Below are 13,140 nucleotides of genomic sequence, written 5' to 3'. Positions count from 1 at the left end.
TCTTATGAAAATCCTGATGCGGCCCGGCCTTAACTAGACTCCGCCTCCAGCGGCCCCCGGCTGATTTGAGTTTGAGACCCCTGCTTTAGAGCAAGAGTCCATAACAAACTATTTATAAAACATTAACAAGCATTGCTACTTTGTTTATAAGACATTAATTAGCATTAGTTAGTGTCTTTCAAATGCCTAATAAAATGTTAATTATGTGCTTATATAAATAGCTGTTAGCTTTAATAACCTGCTAAATAAACATATGAACTGCCTTTGTTAATAGTTTGAGTTTGAGAAAAGATTTTTTGTTTATTTCAGATGAAAATTGCGTATTTAGTTTTTCAGCTTTCTTTTCTCTGAGAAATTCTAAACCTGAGAAACTGCTTTTCCTTTCACAAGATATGCGTTTGTTACAAAATTCATCATATAAATCAAATGGTATATATTACATATACAAAAATAAATAGAATTACTGGTGTTAAACATGCTTTCGTTACAATGACACAAAAGAAGACACTTTACTTTATGCCACATCTACATTCACAAAACACACATTCACACATCAATACTTTTTTTGTGACAAGTACATTAAATTTACAGTACCTTCATCTGTAAGTGTAGATGAAGAAAACAACCTCTTGCCTCCGTGTCTGAAATCCAAGTGAGGCTCAGGCTTTTTAAGGAGAGACTTAGGAAGGTGTGCCCTCCCCTTTAACAAATGACGCCCCTTAGTTTTCTCAGGAGAAAGGCTTAAACTATTTTAACTGACAAAACAATATTAATAACTGCCACTTTTTTGAAGAAACAATTTTGTTAAAGAGAACATAGTGCTAAACTTATAGGCTGACGTTTATATAAACTTTAACTTAAATTTAGAAATTAAGCTTTTTCATTACAGAAGGAAAGCAAAAACAGCCTGAGGGGAGTCTTCTACCTACATGACTCCCAAAAACTTTTCCCATGAAGGAAAGGCACGCACATGCACTTAAGGTCATGTTCCAGTTAATTATGACATCCAGAGAACGACACCAGATTGCAGATTGGTTTACTGGTTAGTTAGAAGTGGCTAATTTAGCCAATAGGGAGCTGATCTGATATTAAGTCTTAATTTTTAGAGTTTGGAAAGACTTTTTTTTTTATTATTGACATTGTGCTGCTGTGTTTGACTTCTCAGCATCTGCTGACCTGCTGCTCTCAGTTTACATTGTTCACTTTTCACAGCTCCAAGGCTGGGTTGATCTCGTTCTCATCAGCTTTCACTTTCACTCTCACTAAGTCTGTCTGGCAAAAGCACAGTGGAATATTTAGCAGGTTGCCACTTTCATGACTTGACTTGTTGAGCAGAAGCATTCTTGATAGATTGCTCTGAGCATCCATTCATTCACGGTGCATAATCACAGATGGTTTTACACGCCGTCTGCAAAAACATAGGAACACCTGGATCCAGTTATTTGTACGGGAAAGATAAGATTTTTGAATTTATCCATAGACAGCATAATTATAGCAAGAATGTGCCTGCGGTTACTGTGCATGAACACAAGTCATTTCTAGAACATGTCTGTGCTTATTTGAACAAGAATATAAGAAACCAATGGGAATAACAACACTTCAGGGGACAAGCACTCTAATTCAGTGATGAAGTGGTTCTTTTTTGGATTTAAAAAAATGTATTGTTTGTTTACTTTCTTCAAAACTGATAATATTTGTAAATATGTGGGGAAAAAAAACAGAACTAGCCAGTTCTTATTGTTTTAACTAGGTGTGCGGTACCAAACGGTACCAAACGGTACCAAACGGTACCTATTTTGTTTCAATGTGGCTCCAAAAAAGGCCACCTCCAAGGGCGGTAACAGCAGTAGCCGGTCCAAACGCCGCACTAAAATACACCAGATTCTAGTGGAGAAGAGCGCAGAGTTTGACCGTCCAAGTGAGACGGAGGAAATAGTGTGCTTTGTGTGGTCATCCTACAGGAGTCCTGCTGGCACTTACGTATCTCATCCACAACCTGCCAATCAAGATTACCAAAGCCCAACCCCAAACTAAAATAACAAAACCCAGTAGTCTAAGACTGCTGAGGACAAAAAGTGGAAAAAAAAGAATGAAACAAATCAGCACAACGCCAACTAAAATCCACCATAGGCCCATTTCAAGAAGCAGCTCTTGCTCGCCTAATTTCACTGCGTAATGCGAATGCCTGAGATGAACGGAAAGCTTGTTGGGACAAATGTAATCCTTTTAAATTACTGTGTTGACTTGATTTTATTAAACATTTTAGACAACAACCAAAGTTGTTATTGTTATATAAACCTTTAGTTTTAATTACTAAAACTGAATTTATTTAATATTTTCAACATAAATAACTTTAAATAAAAATGCTACACTACTTTTCATTTTTGAGTGTAGATTTATATACAGTATGAATATGAGTTTACACTGGCTAATCAAACTAGATGTTAAACCTTAAAACGTTTTTTAAAGATCTGTTTCTATTTTTGGAATGATACAATAATCTAGAAGAATATAGGAAAACTGATGACTTAAGTAAAATATTGAGATGCTTTAGAGGTGTTGCTTTAATAACGTCCTCTTTCCAAGCATGTCTTGTTAAGTTTCTTATTAAAAAGATCAGAAACATTTAATTTCAGTCTCTTGTACATACAAATAAAAGGTAATTATGATCAAACGTCTTGACTCAAGTTGCTTTTGAATTATGAGCATTTTTACAGACATGCTTTGAGTTCTCTTCACCAGCGGAGTTAATGAAACCGGAAGTGGCTAAGCGCATGCTAGCTAACAGAGCCAGAAATCGGCGGGCTACAATAAGCTAGTTTAAATAAACATAAAACATATAAGAACCTAACAAGAATAGTTCTTGTTAAGCTTTTCTAGAAAACTAATTTTTAAAAAAGCTTTGACTGAGGACGTTTATGAAAAAAAAGTTCCGATTTCAACATCCGGTTTTTGAGTCTGTAAAGAAAACTTACATTTTTCTTTTTCCTGTTCCTCCTTTCCGGCCCTCCAGTTTCATGTTGGACATCTTCAGAGTTGATTTCATTGGAATAGTCCATGTTTGTGTCCAAAATCACCAGCAGCGAACAGATTTTTCCTTGTTTTGTGCATACAGTCAATGGTTTTCTGGCGCTGAGGTGGCGCCCTCTACAGTTGAAATCGGGTATCAAAGTCTGTCTCACTGAAAGGACATGAAATGATAAACTATTACATTGACTCAGATTAAACAAAAAGAAAAAAGTACTCTGAAAATGCTTCAAGCATAAACTAAAAGACAAAATGTTAAATACTTTAGTTGATCATTTTTTCCAAGCATTTGTTGGAGAAGAATACATTTATTTATAGCAATTTCCACAGGTAAAAACTACTGTAACAGACTATAAAATGTTCTGGGTTTGTTATGTGTTGCATATTTACCATTGCCTTTATGGCAGTTAAACTATTGGGAAACTGTGCTGCACAGGGCGTGTCTCTCATTAATAAAGAGATCTTCCAAGTGAACAGACGTCTGTCTCCGAGCTCCATTATTTCCACTCTCCGACTACACCACCCTACAACGAACCCACGGGGGGCCGGCTACATTGGTGGCAGCGGTGGGATTCGAACCCACGCCATCGAAATGACTGGAGCTCAGAGACAGACATCTGTTCACTTGGAAGATCTCTTTATTAATGAGAGACACGCCCTGTGCAGAACAGTTTCCCAATAGTTTAACTACCGTAAGGGCAATGATAAATATGCAACACATAACAAACCCAGAACATTTTATAGTCTGTTACACTACAAAGTGCTTCAGGTTGGAATTTGACATGAAGTTATTATTTTATTGTGTGGGCCACAAGAAAAATGTAGAAAAAGCAAAATAAACAGTTTTTTTCCCCCTAAAAACTGCAGGAGTAGAAGTCCAACCCAGAGAAATAGAGGTTGATAGGTAATCGTTATTTTTGATTTTTTTTTTATGGAAGAAATCCGAAATGACAAATTCAAGATCTACTAGAAGTTCTGCTGTGACATAAAACTGTTGCAGAGTGTGTGATGGAGCCGTGTCTAACACAAGCAGCGTGTTGCTGTGATGTCTCATTATTACTGCATGCTGTGTCCACAATCAGCCCAGTCTCAGTAAAATGCGTACATATGCCACGATTTGGGAAATACCGTGTATAATATACGCCAAAACCGGTTTTTGCATGCATATAATACGCGCGGTCCTAAACGTGTTAAATGTGTTTTCCACGTTTGACACGTCCCCTGGTGGAGGCGTGAGCATCACAGACAGCCCCACAAACGAACAATTTGCTTTTCTAACCCTAACCATAACCGTAATCCTAACCTTAACCGGGAACAAACAACGTCATTAAGAAAAGAACCGGAGGATTTCTGACCACGTGATCAAAACGAAACCTAAAAAGTCGTGTATATTGTACGCCGGCGCAACCTATTCTCTACCGTTGCATATCATATGCACGCAAAAACCGTGTTTGGCGTATATTATACACTGTATTTCAGAGTGCAAAGTTGTGGAATATGTACGCAGTTTACTGCGACCATCCGTGTTGCCACAAACGTCTTTGCAAAAACACACTTGCAGACTAAAATATGTAAGAAAACACTCAGGGATGCATTGGAGACATTCACCTCTCTGTGGAAGACACGTGGACAAATGAGGAGAAACCTCCAGGGCAGGACGGAATAATCACTTATTTAAGGAAAAATCTGAATCATACAGAAACTCACACGGTCAAAAACCGTTTTCACTTCCAATCTCTGACTTCCATCTAAAACATGTAATCTTCACTGTGATGTGGCGTTATTTCACTGGAAGCATAACACGGATGATTTTAACTTACATTTCTTAAATTATGCATCTTGTCAACATATGCTTACAATAACCAAATAAAAGATAAAAAATTACTTGTCTCTGCTTTATTTCTAAAAGTATTTGTCTTTACATAAAACTGCTTTAACACTAATACATTTACTTTCAAATAAATAATTATTAACTGTAAAACAATGAATTGGGCTCCAACAAACTCCGAATACTGAAAGTACTACTACATCAGACATCTTAGTAATGTAGAAAATACCACAATATTTAACTTTGACTTTCTATACTAGAGGCCTGTTGGAGCCCGTCAGTAAAATCTGCAGCATTTCTCCTGTGATGGATCAGCTCTGCAGCCTGAAGGGTTAAACGACCAAACATCAGGGAGAATACATGAAAAAAGTAAATATTACTCAGAGTTTTATCCAAAGATCCAGATTTTAAACACTTCAAACTGATATGTTGTAGATTTTATTACAGAAAATAAAAGAATAAATCTGTTCTGTTTGATTCTTTATGTCTCTATATGAACTTCAGTTGTGTGTTGAGGTAACACAGGTATGGAAGCTCCGCCTCTTCGCTCTGACTCTGCTCTGTCACGGAGTTTTCTTCATTTCTGCAGAGCAGAACATTAAATCAAGTGTCTCCATGAGCTGTTCTGTTCAGAAACAGGAGAAGATCTCAGCTCAGGTCTCCACCAGTCCTGCTCTCTGCTCCAGAGCTCAAAGCCTCTGAGCTGAATTCATAACTTCTACGGCCACAAGGGGGAGCCGATGGGCTTCATGGAAAAAGAGCAGAAGTGACACTTTTTAATTGACAGATTGGAGATTACAAGCATGACATTATAAATGTGAAGACAAAATGAATTCACTGTAAATATTAGTAAAAGAGAAAAAAAAGACAAAAACGATCATAGCATAAACCAAATAAACAATAGAAAATACACATTTAAAATAAATGTGAATAAAATTAAAACATGTCATGGTGCCTCTGTCAGTCTCCTCCCCCTCTCCACCCAGCTGCTGATTAACCAGAGCTGCGACCACTCACCTCATCACCTCGCCTGCCTTTTTAAGGAGCTCCAGGATCATCATTCTTCGCCAGTCCGTTGCCCCTGATGGTGCATAGTTGGTCACCTCGTCTATGTCACAGTCTTGTCACGCTTTTGACGAGACTCTGTCTAATCCCTTTTTCGTACTCACCCTCAGGAATCTGTTACCACGAGTGGTCGCTGCTGTCTGCCTCTGCCGGATCCCCAGTTGGATCTTCTCTCCACGGTCACACCACGAGCCTCTGCCTCCATTCCACGGTTCTACTCCCAAGACGGCTATCTCCCTCTCCGAGGAACCAACCGGTGACGCCTCGACCTCCTGCTTGGAGCCCACTTCTTGCCCTGTTCAAGTTACTACCTCCTCGCATCACTATTAAATCCTTTATCTACCACGCTCGCCTCCTGCTGTGTTCTTCCGGGTTCCAGCGTCTGGGTCGCTACGTGTTCTGTAGTCATGACAGAACATTTCTAGCTGTAACCAGAAATCTAAATTAAATTAAATAACCCCAACTGAGATGATCCATACATTAAAGGATAAGGAAAAATCACATCTGTCCAGGTAAACTAACAATTTAACAGTTTCGTGGCTTTTTTATTTTTATCTTTTGTAGAGATTTACAAAAAATATAAAACTCATTTTTTAATAAAGCAAAAAAATTGGACTCTTGGAAATTGGAAAAAATTAACAAAAATGACTACGTTGTTGAACAAAAATTTAATTTTCTTTTCTCTGTCAATACAACCAAATATATTCTTAGAATACGTAAATAACTGAATTGTATTTTTTGTTGAAAGCCACAAGTTTAAATCTCCCCAGAAATTATAAACCACATTACAATCATAATATATATATATATATATATATGTACAGTATATTATGATTTATTTATATATTTTATGGTATATTAGAGTTTAAACAGACTGTTATTGTTTGTAAGTTTTAAATATGGAACTAATGTGTTTTTGAATAAGTTTAAAGAAATGAAATATTTTATTAGTGTGGTTAAAATGTCATAAAATTATACCAAACATACTGTAATTTCTAAAACTGGGTCTCTTATTTTAATTAAAAACGTACAAAATTCTGTGTTATATTTAACTCGATTGATATAAAAACTAAACGTCTTGTGTTACAGTTTACTCTCTCAGAGTGTTGGAGACACAACAGATGTGCTGCTATATTATCCACACTAATTGTGTTACATGTAACACAAAGTGTGTTGTCCTTATTTAGACACGTCCATCCATCCACCTTCTTGACCGCTTCCTCCCTTTCGGGGTCGCGGGGTGCCGGAGCCTAGCCCGACTACTGATGGGTGAAGGCGGGGTACACCCTGGACAGGTCGCCAGTCTGTCTCAGGGCCTCAATCACACACATCCACTCTCACATTCACACCTAGGGGCAATTTAGAGTCACCAATTAACCTATGAAGCATGTTTTTGGACGGTGGGAGGAAGCCGGAGTCCCCGGTGAAAACCCACGCATGCACGGGGAGAACATGCAAACTCCACACAGAAAGGTCCCAGCCGGGATTCGAACCGGGGCCTTCTCGCTGTGAGGCGAGAGCGCTAACCACTGCGCCACCGTGCAGCCCTATTTAGACACGTCATTGTGTTAAATCTGACTCGATTTGTGCTATTTTTAACTCATCTGTTCTTAGATCGTTTCAATAGAGAGAAAAAACCAAACCGTAGAAACTCCACCGCAGCTGCATGAGGAGGATGGAGGGAAATCCATCCGGACAGGATTCCTTCAGGAGTTTTATCTTCTCAGAGAACGGCAGCGGGACGCGTCTCTGATCAGTCGGTGTTAAAAAGTCTGCAGGGATTTCATGCTGCTGCAGACGTGAAGGATCTACAGAAAACTCCAGGTGAGTCTCACCTGTAGAGGAGAAACCCAGAACGGCTTTGACCTTCAGGAGCCGATCAGATGTATCAGGTGTTATTATTCATTCAGGAAAATGCAGAAATGTTGAACAACACAGGAATGAAGTCCTGCTTCACCCGTCTGAATGAAGGAGCAGCAGAACCAGAACTGTGAAGAGAATCTGAACAAAGTCGTTGATTCAAGTGTCGACTGTTTTCCTCCAGCATCTGGAGTTTGTGGGAGACGTGAAATCCATCCCAGATGCTGCAGAAGCTGCAGGAGCTTCAGAGGAAACGTGTCTGGGTGGAGCAGAGATGGAAGTCAGATCCTTAGACTTCGACCCGAGTCCAAACGCCTCGAGGGAAACGTTGAGTGTCTGAAACTCTTTCCTGAAGCTTTGATGCTGAGTCGTCGTTTGAATGAAGCTGAATTCATCTCAAACATCAACTGTGGTTCCTTATCTACTGACGGGTGGATGTTAAACCACGTTTGAAGTCCCACTCCCATCATCCCTGTGTTTACACTCTCCTGCTAGCTTACAGCCTCTCATCTCCAGATGCAGACTACTGTCAGGATAAGCTGAGGGATTGCTTTCCTGAGCTGAATGCCTAAAACAAAAGTCTGAAATCATTTCCACATCGATTAGATCTTTGTCATCAAAACCTAAGTCACTGAAATGCCTTCAGCTCAAGGGTCCCCCCCCCCCCACCCCTTCTGCAGGAATGGAACATTCCAGCAACAGCAAGCTAGCTAGCCCACAGAAACGATTCAAAAAGATGAAAACAAACCAAAAAAAAGCAGGAAAATAAAGAAAGAAACAGGGCGAAGAGAAGGCAAGAAATGTGCTGCAAGACTTCCTGAAGTGAAGACACAACAGAAAAAGAATTATAGTAAAACAGTCAAGATTATTTTACAAGAACAAAGTTCTAAACTTATGAGAAAATGTCAAAAATTCACAAAGTAAAGAAATAAAATGATGATAAACTGTCACAATCTTGGTATTAAAACGTTCAGGCTTGTATTTTTGCTATTTATAAACTTTATAGTTTTTGAAAAATACAAATAAGAAATTCTTCAAATTTAAAATTGTAAATAGATAAACAACAAACCTTTAAATATAATCATGGACAATGTTTTCATCTTTTATTGTCATTTTCAAAAAATTAGGAGTTTAGCTGATATTTTAGCAACATGCTAATGTCTTTGGCTAATTTGTTATCTACTGTGTGTTTTTTTTAGAATAATTTAGCGGAGATTCTGTATTAGCAACAGGCTAACATTTTGACTAATTTAATTTACTGAGAAATGTTTGTCTATTTTGGACTTTTCTAGTATTTAAGCAACGAGTTCACTTTTTTGGCCAAATTGGCATCAACTGAGGTTTTTGGGGCTTTTTTAGTTCATAGTTAAGCAACGCACTAAATATTTTTGTAAAGTTGGCATATTAGGGATTTTTAAGCAATTCACACTCTCCTTTAACAGTAAAAGAGTCATTTGAGTTTGTTTTCTACTGATCAGAACCTAGAAGGAGTCTTACTTTAGCACTTTAGCCTTTAAAATAATTGGATTTGTATTCATGACCTTTTTTTTTTAATAATAAATATTAATTATGCCTATTTTTTGGCACGAACAAAATCAAAAATATACAAAGAAAGCATTAAAAGTTATTCAAGGTTTATGTTAATTAATTCTGGAATAATATTCCTGCCTTTTCATTATTGTTAATTATGGTAAAAAGTTATGGTTTAAAAAATTGGCATTCTGTTAGCCTTTTAGGCTATTTTGGCATTTACTAAGATTATTTACTATTGTATTATAATTATTTTATTGTTTTAACATTTTTAACATCTATTGGGTGTCCTGTTTTTTTAATTTAAATTTGCTTTCATTTCTGGGTTTTCTTTATCAGAACTTTCTATTCATGCTGGGTTGATAAAATTGATTTAAGCCTAATAGATCAATAATCAACACATAAAATATATATCAATTTAACACATAAAGCTAAAGTCCATTAGCTTGGCTAACACTTGGTCCACATAAACAGACATTGTTGACTAAATGAACATCTTTATAAACTCAGACATGAATGTTTCAAACTCTGTTAAGGAAATATTTTTAAAGTTACCATTTGTTGTCTATTTTTTCTTCATTCTTTCTTCTTCCTCTGGAATAAGGTGTAATGCTACAGTGTGATCGCCACCTAGTGGTCAAACTGAAACGTCCTCCAGGAGAAGCAGAACAATGTTTCCAATGTTAATGATCTGAACATTTTAGTTAGAACTTCTCCTTTAGAGAATCTATGTGACTCTGGATGATATTAACAATCTCATTATTTCACTGATACATTTATAGGATGTGAACTGATTAATATATTCAAAACATATAGTAGGTTTTTAATGTAATTCCAAACAAATGTGTAAAAATTTAATTGAATTTCATTGTTTCTGGAAAGTATTATCAATACCTCTGTATTATTTATTATTTTAATAGTAAGTTGTTTTGGGGGGGGGGTTAACCATTGGTGGATTTAAAGAACGAATGTTCTACTGACCAGGAAGCACTTTTAATTTCATTGTACCTGAGACAATGACAGATAAAGATATCTATTTATCAAAGAGAATGTTTTGATTGTTTTCTGTATTGTTGAGATGTTTTGATTGTTTTTTTTCTTTTTAACTGATGCTGCTCCATCTTGAAACGTTTTGTTCCATAATTTTGCTTTCTGTAGTCGAACCTCACTTAAGTGATGAATACACCAGCAGCAGGGCTAAGTGGGCCAAACGTGGTCAGAAAATGTGGGTCAGATTGGGTTTGTCTCAGTTTCTGTGGTGATGATTATGGGATGGACGGGGCGTTTTCATTTCAAACATGTTGAACATGTTCCAGCCTGTCGTGCTGAAAGTTTCCTCTCTGTTGTGGATTATTCTGCAGGATTGGATCCAGGATCTCGTCTGGTGAACGCAGCTGGAGTCTGTCTGCAGACGGAGCTGCAGACGCCTGCAGGCTCTGAGGGTCTGCCAGGTCTCCAACAGCTGAAACACATCATTCTTGTGAACCAAAACGAACCTTTGAACTAAACCTGCAGATAAGCTGGATTTGTTTAAAGCAGTGATGAGAATCAAGTTTGACTTAAATTCATCTTTAATTTGCAGCAGAAAAGCTCTCTTTTTTTTCTCTTCCTCCAGGTTTTGATGGAGTGACATTTCCTGAGGCCCCGCCCACCGCCCCGCGTGCCGCTTCCTGTAGAGAGAACAGAGTTCCAGTGCGTGAAGATCAGCGGAGCGACAAGTCGGTGAGTCTCCTCCTCACGACCAGAAACCAGAGATATTTACTGGAAACTTTGTGTTTACTGTTTGGATTGAACTGATTTTCTGTTTTTGGTTTGTTTGTTTTTTAAGAAAAGAGCATAAATATTCATTATGTAAAACATGATTAATACTTTAAGTTATTTTTGATCAGAAATTAAAAGTTATATGATTTCTGTCTTAAGGACCCCTTTAAAAAGTTTGATTTTAACTTTGTACTTTGAGTTTAAAGATAAAAGACAAGAATATATAAATGATTTAACAAGCAGGAGGATGTTACAACTTAAACAAACTGGATCTAAACAATACAGGAGCATTATAAAGGATATAGATCTTAACTTCCATCCTTCAATCATTTCTCTGCTCAGTTATTCATTTGTTCATTTATTAAACACCTCAAACTCAAATCATTATTAATCATGAATAATGATTCTCCTCTGATAATCATCAACAATGACAACAAGCTGAAAACAGATCAATATTCATCTCTTTATTAATCTCAGTAATTGTTACATTTTCAGATCTTACATCACTTGTATTTGATGGGAACAAATGTCCAATTTTCTCTGTTTTTCCATATTTATTAATTATGTCATGTTAAAGAAACATCAACGTACACATTTACAACAAATCTTCTGACAATTTGAACTAATGACGTAATCTGCAGCATTTTTAATGAATGATCTTTGAACTGGAGTAGGTCAGAGGTCACCTAAACTCATCTGAAGTTCATGTATCGTCAACATATTTTTAATTTTTAAATTTAAATACAATAAGAAAAGCAACAGAATAAAATAGAATTTTGGAATTGACAGGTCCAACTGCTCTACAAAAGTAGTGAAGAGACATCCCAGTGGAATGAAGTGTCCTGTCCGTTTAAACCAGATCCTGTAAACATTTCTGATCTGAAAATGACTGAATAATCATGTGTGCCGTTCTGATAATGTTCTAAAAGCTCCTCAAACCTCCAGACGACAAGAGGATGTTTTTACAGAAACTTCTTCCTGGAGTTCAGCTGAGAAACTCTTGAGCCGTTCTGTAACGTGGAGCTGAGATCTTCCTCCTCCTGCTGCTCCTCAGCCTCATTTCTCTCCAGATGTTCCTCCATTGTAAGTTCAGAAACAGTAATTCTCATTACCATTAGCCGTAAATAGATCCAGACCTTCGATGCTGCTCGCTCCTCTCCCTCCATCCTCTGACATGGTCACAGGCAGGAAACAGGTCATAAAATGTTTGTAGCCGATGAGGCCGATGACCTCCATGACCTCTGGAAGGTTATTGTTTCGACCTGATCATCTGGTTTACGTGAAGCTCAGGTCAGACTTCTGTGTGAGACGTGATTTCTGGACTCAGACCTGATTCTGGTTCGGGTGTTCTGGTCTCTGATGGAGGAGATCTTCTTGGTTTGGATAAAAACACTTTTTTAATTATTATTTTTGTTTGTTTTAATGATTTTTCTTCCTAAAAAGAAGAAGAAATAAACACACTTCTGCAGATAACCTGTAGATTTCTGAGCAGCTTCATGAAGTGTTGAAACTTTGGAAAGTTCAGATGATTATTGAAGAGGAAAAGAATGTGGTTGTTTTGGACGTGAAGGTTAGCCAGGAATCAAAGTTGGGGAGTGCTAAGTGTTTCCTGCTGTGGACCCAAACCAGCGTTTACTGTAAGCTAAACCCCCCACCCCTCCCCAGCCCTGCAGCCTCAGTTTCTCACTCCTGATGTTTGTTTACATCCTCCGTCTGCTCATCTGAGGCCGTCTAGAAGACGCCGGATCTTCTTCTGTTGGGATCAGAGAAAAACCATCAGATCTGATTCAAGTCTGACCTCTGGAGCAACCGGCGGCGCCGGCCTGGAGATCCAAAGAAAGGGTTAAAAGTTCTGCCAAGCGCCTATCAGAACGATCTTCTAAAGAGGAGAGGGCCAAAGGAGGGAAACGGATTCGGGTCACATGACTCTCCTGGAATCTTCCAACAGCAGCTGAAGAGACTTTCAAACATGATGCAAAGATCTGCTGTTATACGGGGTTAAACTCCAGGGGCTCGTTTCAAGAAGCAGGTTTTGTTGGAACTCTGAGTTCGTGAACTCCAAATTCGGC

General features: G+C 37.8%; 2 protein-coding genes across 4 annotated transcripts in view; one reads left to right on the top strand and one right to left on the bottom strand.

Moving 5' to 3' along the window:
• Positions 1–3,150, bottom strand: part of LOC112147840 — a 16,785-nt gene extending 13,635 nt beyond the window's left edge. The window contains exon 1 of one of the 2 annotated variants that reach the window (XM_024274478.2): positions 2,976–3,150. The gene's annotated coding sequence lies outside the window, so the exon portion shown is untranslated. Of the gene's footprint in view, positions 1–594; positions 697–2,975 lie in introns of those variants that run through there. The other variant, XM_024274477.2, reaches the window with a different exon arrangement.
• A 4,372-nt stretch (positions 3,151–7,522) lies between these two features.
• The window catches only part of ackr4a (atypical chemokine receptor 4a), an 11,420-nt gene continuing 5,802 nt past the window's right edge, over positions 7,523–13,140 (top strand). The window contains exons 1-2 of one of the 2 annotated variants that reach the window (XM_024274491.2): positions 7,523–7,744; positions 10,672–11,032. The gene's annotated coding sequence lies outside the window, so the exon portion shown is untranslated. Of the gene's footprint in view, positions 7,745–10,206; positions 11,033–13,140 lie in introns of those variants that run through there. The other variant, XM_036216487.1, reaches the window with a different exon arrangement.

Source organism: Oryzias melastigma, linkage group LG17, assembly GCF_002922805.2.
Source record: "Oryzias melastigma strain HK-1 linkage group LG17, ASM292280v2, whole genome shotgun sequence".
NCBI classification, from domain to species: Eukaryota; Metazoa; Chordata; class Actinopteri; order Beloniformes; family Adrianichthyidae; genus Oryzias; species Oryzias melastigma.
The sequence above is the reverse complement of the archived record's forward strand: the minus strand, read 5'-3'. Positions and strand labels throughout refer to the sequence as shown.